The sequence below is a fragment of the Capsicum annuum genome, chromosome 11, assembly GCF_002878395.1.
Source record: "Capsicum annuum cultivar UCD-10X-F1 chromosome 11, UCD10Xv1.1, whole genome shotgun sequence".
In the NCBI taxonomy this organism is placed as follows: Eukaryota; Viridiplantae; Streptophyta; class Magnoliopsida; order Solanales; family Solanaceae; genus Capsicum; species Capsicum annuum.
Window position 1 is genome coordinate 158,363,769 of NC_061121.1, and position 7,558 is coordinate 158,371,326.

The window sequence follows — 7,558 nt, forward strand, 5'->3', positions numbered from 1 at the left end:
TTGGTGGACTGTTTTGATAGTCTAAAGTAGATCAACCATAACATTTTACTCCGATATTCAAATTGGATGAAACTAATTTCATTAGAAAGAGGACTCTCATATATTTCCGTTGATATATAGTATCTCACCCAGATCATTGTGTACGAGGAATTATGATCATTTGAAGTTGACCAAAAAATTTACTTTTGATAGGCTGAAGTAGATCGACTATAACTTTTTGCTCCGATAGAAAAATTGGATGAAACCAATTTCATTGGAAAGAGAACTCACAGAGTTTTTCGTTGATATATAGTAGATCACCCAGATCATTATGTACAAGGAGTTATGATCGTTTAAAGTTGGACCAAAAATACGCCAGGCCTCAGTACCTTTTCCTACACGTTTTACTGTTCATTACTATTCACGATTCGATCGAAATGATCATAACTCATCGCTCGGGTGTCCACTTTGGATGATCCATATATCGTTGGATAGATTATTCGATACTCTACGTATGGTGGGTCATAATATAAGATATTTTGCTCGAAAATTTTATAATTCTTTCTAGAAGATAGAACCCAACACGTTTATGCACAAAATTTCAACGAAAAATTTCTCGGGGTATTACATACATCCTATCCCTCTATACCTCTAGTAGTCATCATATTATACTTGAACGCTCACTAAATTCAAATTGTCATGAGCATTCCCATAGTCAGAGTATACACCATCTAGCGCTTCAACCCTTATTTCTATTAACTCAACTTCGGAATTTCAAATCTTAGATTCTAAGGCTCAACTTGAATACTTCCCAACATTTGATGGACCATACTACTACTGTCATAGCCTACTAATATAACACTTGTAAACTTATTTTTTTCTAAACAATGAGAATTAAAATCACACAAAAAGGCTCAATATTTTCAATCTAAACTCCTTAGCTTAGCCATCAAGAATATCATTCATTACCTGACTAGTCTTTTCTTCACCTAGTAGCTTTAGGGTGCCACTATCTGCACCATATGCAGTGATCCTCGAAAATAATGCAGCCCCATAGCACCTTGGGCAAACTTCCTTATCATAGATACAATCTCAAACTTGACTACAAATCAACCAAACTTAAGCTCTTGCATACACTATTTAAGCATATTAGGTCACTTCCCTATAACTGGTGCCATTAACTAAGAAATCATTACATTCACCTTCATAGCCACCAATTATTCAAGCTTAATGTCTAGCGCCCAACATAACTTACAACTCTACCTCACACACAAAATTTTCACTTGGAAACTATAAAACAAAACCTCAATAAGCACTAGCCTACTTAAACCTCATAACAACAATAATTGGTCATAATCATGTGGCCTATCTCATTTACAATCCATCAACCCATCTTTCTTCTACCCATGATTACTATTTATCCTTCATACACAACTTAACTTAGTTCATAACTCTCTAAGCCTCAACTTAACTTCCTCTTGCAATCTCAGGAGCAGCTAAGTTAACAACACTCATCCACTAAGTATCTTTATCCATAACCTATACTTGTCTTGTGCAACATACACCGCCAATAACTTTCTTCATACTTTAAGCAAGCTATTATTTACCATAACTAGTAACTCCTTCTCTTTCTTCTATGAGCTGACGTACAAGGACATATCACTTCATCACTAACTCGATCACATGCAAAAAGACTCATTTATACATACTTTCAACAAATCACACTTACCACCCTTCTTGCCACTACACATCTAAATTCAGTTCCAACCAGCACGAGGACACAAGATGAATAACGAGTCGCTAGTGAATCAAAATAGGCCTCACCCGGCTTCACTAGTCTTTGATTTTGCATTTTGAAAAAGAATTTGAGGTGGATAACAAAGCAATTATGATAGTGAATCGAAAGAGCCCCACACGGCTTCACTAGACTTTCAGTTTCAACAACATAATGATGACAAGATTTTGAGAGGCAGAAACTTGACATACAATATTCGATGATTTAAGAATACACCTCACTCTGTCTTAACTGAATGACTCATAAGGGTGAGGACATAACATTAAGATTGCTGAACTTATAACACGCTAGAAGACTTTACTCAAGCTGCTTTATGAAATTCTAAAACTTCTCACTAGTAAGTCTGAGAGAATTATCAGAGGGAGGAAATTGGAACTCGCTGATGATGTTACCTCAAGAATAGTACATAAATAGAGAAGAATAGATTATCGTTATAGATTCTGAGAAAGAATTTGGAAGTGAAACTGACTTGGGCTTATTACGCGATTTATAAGCAAAGCATGAAAAGGCACTAATAGGATACTTTCTATCTCGTTTATAACTCTATAACTATCTGTGGAGACTATTTAAGAAAGTACTATCTACAAAGAGTTGAGCTTGACTATCTCTAATACCTTGAAAATAAGGAGGGGATGCCTTGAATAGAGTAAGATGAGAGTCCGTATAAGTTTCTCAAAGAACCTTTCTATAGCATGATCTAAGTCTTGAAAGAATGGAGACCTTTCCTAAATGTCTTGTAGCCTCTCAAAGAAAAGTATAGACGTCTCTGTACCATTCCGCAAGACTCTACTAGATACGACTTCACAGACACCCTAGGACACTTGAACTCTGCGATCTGATACCAAGTTTGTAACACCCCGAAATTGGGTCCCGAGACATCATATGGTGCTTAGGGGCACAAGTGACCCCAAGCTAACCCTTTTACTGGCATAACTCATAAGCAACTGAATAAAATGATTAAATCTATATAAAATCAGCGGAAACATAGCAATTCTCTGAACTTGATCAATACAAATATAAAATTTACAAGATTACAACTCTTCCTTGACAAAATGAAATAGAAACTGAAAACATCAACTTCTACTGACTGTCTATGAGGACTCTACTGGTACTAACTTTGGATAGCCGGGTCATGACTCCTAACTATCCAAGCTCAATACTACTAAAATAAGAAAATACAATACTTCTCGAACTGTAAAACTAACTAAAGCCCTTGAATCAAAAGGACTCATCTCCTGTTTACTGGAAGCTGCAAACTGAGTAAATATGGTATGTGCGCTACCACTTGTAACTACATTATGAGACAATGTAGCACATAGACATATATATATATATATATATAGGTCAGTACTTTGGAAATGTACTAAGTATGTGGGGGTGTATGAAATATTTTTAAATAATATCATAAGTGTAAAATAAAATCATGCATGCTGACAATAATGACTTCTTCACTTAAATTAAACTGCAATATAATTTCTCATAAATCATCAACAATAACACATGCTTCATAAATCTCATAAATCATTGAACTTAACTCGAACCTCTTTGGCTCAAGACTTAGAGTGACTTGATGACTCAAGAAACTTAGACTATTATAGACTTGGGAGTTTCTTATAACCAACATAAACCATGTGAGCTGTATGGAGTCTAACGTTTTTCCCTCCTAAGGAGAGCACCCCACATTGGTGGGAGCATCGTACTCTTTCCAGGGAGTACAACCTCAACTTTGTGATCACAATCTCATACTCGGCCTTTGGCCCACAATTATCAATATAAATCCTACGGTGGCATGTAGTTCTGGGGAAATACCATATTTCCCAGTCGATGCTAAATACTCCTCCTAGACTCAGCTCAAAACATGTTAGGAAATCCACCTTAATCAATATCAACTCATGGGTCTATCATAAAGACCAAAACATAAATATATCCCATCTGTAAATCATATACAACTATGGATTCCTAGCTTAACTTAAAATCAAAACAATCTTTCTCAACATCAAGTGGACTTGCTCATTAAATCATATCAAATGTCAAAACATCGAGAAAATATCATAGAACTCATTCTTGAATCCAAATATCAATATATATATTCAATAATCAAACTCCTTATAGAACAGCAGAAATCATGACGCTTATCTTAAATCACTTTAGAAATCATCATTTCATAATATCAATAGATATCTCATGGTATAAATTTCATAATTTAAGAAATATGATGGTAAAATAATCATAAATATCAAACTTAATCAACTCAAATCTCATAAATCATCAATAAAGTAGTTTGGGTGTAAACCCACTTGCAAAGATCATGAAATTCCAATGGTAAAAATCAAATCTTTGGGAACAAGAATGAAAGGATATTCTTGTTCAAACCCCACATACCTTGATTATGATTTTTGAGATGAAGAAACTTGATTGGAACTTCTTTCTAGCACTTATGAGCTATATTTATTGATGCCTTGATTTAGATATCTTAAATCTTGAACCACTTGAAGGTATTTATGGAAGGTTCTTGAATTTTCTTTGAGAAGATTGGATTTTTGGGTTGAGAGAAAACCCTAGCTTCTTGAATGTTCTTGGAAAGAAATTAGAGAGAAATGAATTTCTCTTCTCTACTTGGATATATATATATATAGAGAGAGAGAGAGAGAGAGGGTAAGAATGGGTGGAAAAGACCAAAATATCCTTGAGAAAATTCTAGAACTGGAGCTTGATTTTTGGCCCTGGTGCGACGTGTCAATATCACGGAGGCTTACTGGAAAATAAAAATTGCCATTTTGGCTGGCTTCGCAATGTGCTAAAGTGCTAGGTGGCACACTGTCTCACTAAAATGACTCTAAATCTTTAACCGAGTGTCAGATTTCGGCAAATTTAGTATTGATGGAAACCTTATTCAATGTTCTACAAGACAAAAAAGTCAAAATTAGGGAAATTATACATGGTTCAATCATCATTCACTTTGGAAGTCATTTAAATATACTCAAAATATAGATTTAGACTTAAACTACGATCGGGGTATTACACAAAGGCATAACACTCGCGATCGTGATAACTGAGGACATTTCTGCACTTCTATTTTCCCCTATTCAACTTATTACTCAATTTTGACAAACTTTCCCCTATTCAGTTTAACATGCAAAAATTTCACACTTTTTTATTCTCAAGTCATTTAAAAGCACTCCAAAGTACCATAAATGCATGGATTAATTAATGGCAAAATAAATATCTACGCTGCCAAATTAAAAACAAAGTATATAAGCCACTTTCGTGGCATTTATGCGTTGCCTCCCACATAGCACCTTAGTTATCATCGTGGCTCAACATCCTTCATCTTTTTCAAGTTGGATCCTCAAGGGACCCCTCATTCACATCCTTATTTTCAACATCTATAATTGACACCACTTGAAGCTTCATCGGTTGATTCTTTATTTTGCATACTTAGAAGGACACCTCAACATCATGAATTCTAAACCTTAGTTCCCCAAGCTTTAAATCAACAATGGCCCATTTAGTAGCAAGGAAAGGTTGACCAAGGATAGTAGGAACCTATTGGTCCATCTCATAATCTAGCATGATAAAATCCACCGGAAGGATGAATCTATCCATTTTTGCCAACACATCAAACAAAACACTAACCGGTTTCTTTATATACATCCACCATCATAGGCTTTATCAATGTTGGAGTAGGGGTACTCAATCCAAGCCTTTGGTATATTACAAATGACATGAGATTAATACTCGCACCAAGGTAACATAAAAATTTTTCAAACTTATCTGTCCAGATGGTGCATGGAATTGTAAAATCCTGGAGTCCTCATTCTTTTTCACTACTGCATTGCTCATGATAGCGCTACACCCATGGTGACTTCAATGATGTCACACTCAAAAATCTTCTTCTTTGACATCCATTTCTTCATAAACTTAGTATACCCAAAATCTCCTTGATAGCCTCGAGTAACAGTATGTTGATAGAGAGGTTGCTAAGTTTAGCCATGAATTTACTGAGCTTGTCGTTATCCATTTTTATATTATGACTTTATAGAAATGAAGGAGGGATTTGTATAATGGGTAATGTATCACTTTATGGCTCCTCATTTTTGACCACCTCTTCCATAATTTCCTCCATTTCTTTTTCATCCCCTTCTTCTTGAGATTTCAGAGTTTCTTCTTTTGGATTAACCATAACTTTTTCTTCACATTTATGTGCTCAATGTTTGGATATTTTTCACCCATACTTTCAAATAATCTCAAATGATCCCTAAGAGTCTTTCCACTCCTAGTGACTATTGCTAAAGATTGAGCATTATTTTTTGGGATCACAATAGTATTACAAAGAAGGCCCCCTTTGGTCTAGCATTTAGTTAAGAAGAGATTTATCCTATTTGCATTTCCAATTGCTTAATAGAAGTGGAGTGCGACACAACCTTTTGGTTGATTTGAGAAAAGTTACTTTCAATTCTTGAACCATCTTGTCTGTTCTCTCCACTTTTATTAAAATTCTTGCCAATACATATTCTATTTTTTATTTTTTGGGGTCAATGCAATTTTATTCTTTGTTTTTTTCCCAGTCATGAGGGGGAACATAACGATCATAGTCATGGTATCTTCCCTCGAATCATGATAACAATCCCTATCTCTTTCATTCCAACCTTTGATCCTACCTTTCCTTTGATAGGCGAGGCAGAAACCCCCTAAATAATATGCTAAATACCGAATATATTCATAAATATTCTTGGCCTATTCACATCATATGCCTTGGATTCCACGGCATTCACCCCTATTGTAGGTGCATCCATCACATGTATCGGTAAAAGCTCCAATTGTGTCATAATTTTTGCCATGTTTTCCTCTCTCTTTTCATCTCTCTTCCTTTGATCTTTGTCAACAAAGTAAGTAGTAGGAGATCCTTTTGGTACCTCGTCCTCATGGGTGTACCACCCTCGGTTTTGCTTGGTAAATTCCTTAAGAAAGTTTGTAGCTTCATGATAAGTCAACTTTATAAGAAATCCCCCGCCACATTTTCTTCCACAGTTTTGTTAAGTTGATCTAGATCCCAATAGAAGATTTTGAGAAGCATATTATTTGTGACCTCATGGTTGGGATATTGGATGATTTTTTCATTAAATCTTTCCCACACTTTGTACAGGGGTTCTCCATTTGATTGATGAAAATTAGCGATTTGGTCATGGAATTATAGTATCTTAGATGGTGGGAAGTACTGGTAAAGGAAGATAATGGTGAGTTCATCCCATGAAGTAATTGAGCAGGTCAAAATAGATCAAATCCATAATATCGACTCTTCAATTAGAGAAAATAGGAAGAGGCATAAGAAGATGGAATCTTGGAATATGTGTGCAATATCAAAGGGTGAACACACTTCAACAAAATTCTTCAAATGCAAAGTTGGGTCATAATAGGCTTGCCCCCTAAAAGTCCCTTTATTTGTAGCATATGCAATATGACACTCATCATATGAAAGACTCTGTTACCATGAGTAGGCAGGATAAGGATGACACTTGGATGCCCAATGTCATATAGTTGCTCCTTTTCATCATGAGGATTATCGAAGAACCCGACATGACTTACATTGTTACTCATGGCTCCATGTAACTATAGAGACCACCTAAAATAAAACAAAACCAAAAACCAAAATAAATACACACCACTATGGGTATACCCTAAGTAAAAATCAATACCACACAAGTGAAAACTAAAATACACTCCCCAACAATGATGCCATTTTGATCACGCTCATCTATATTATTTCAATTGGTAGGGCACGAT

At 35.4% G+C, this 7,558-nt stretch overlaps 1 non-coding gene across 1 annotated transcript; it reads left to right on the forward strand.

Annotated features, from left to right (window-relative positions):
- The first annotated feature begins 6,861 nt into the window (after positions 1–6,861).
- LOC124889141 lies at positions 6,862–6,967 on the forward strand. The gene has a single exon (XR_007047754.1). It is a non-coding gene; the product is annotated as a small nucleolar RNA R71 (small nucleolar RNA).
- Positions 6,968–7,558: the final 591 nt, after the last annotated feature.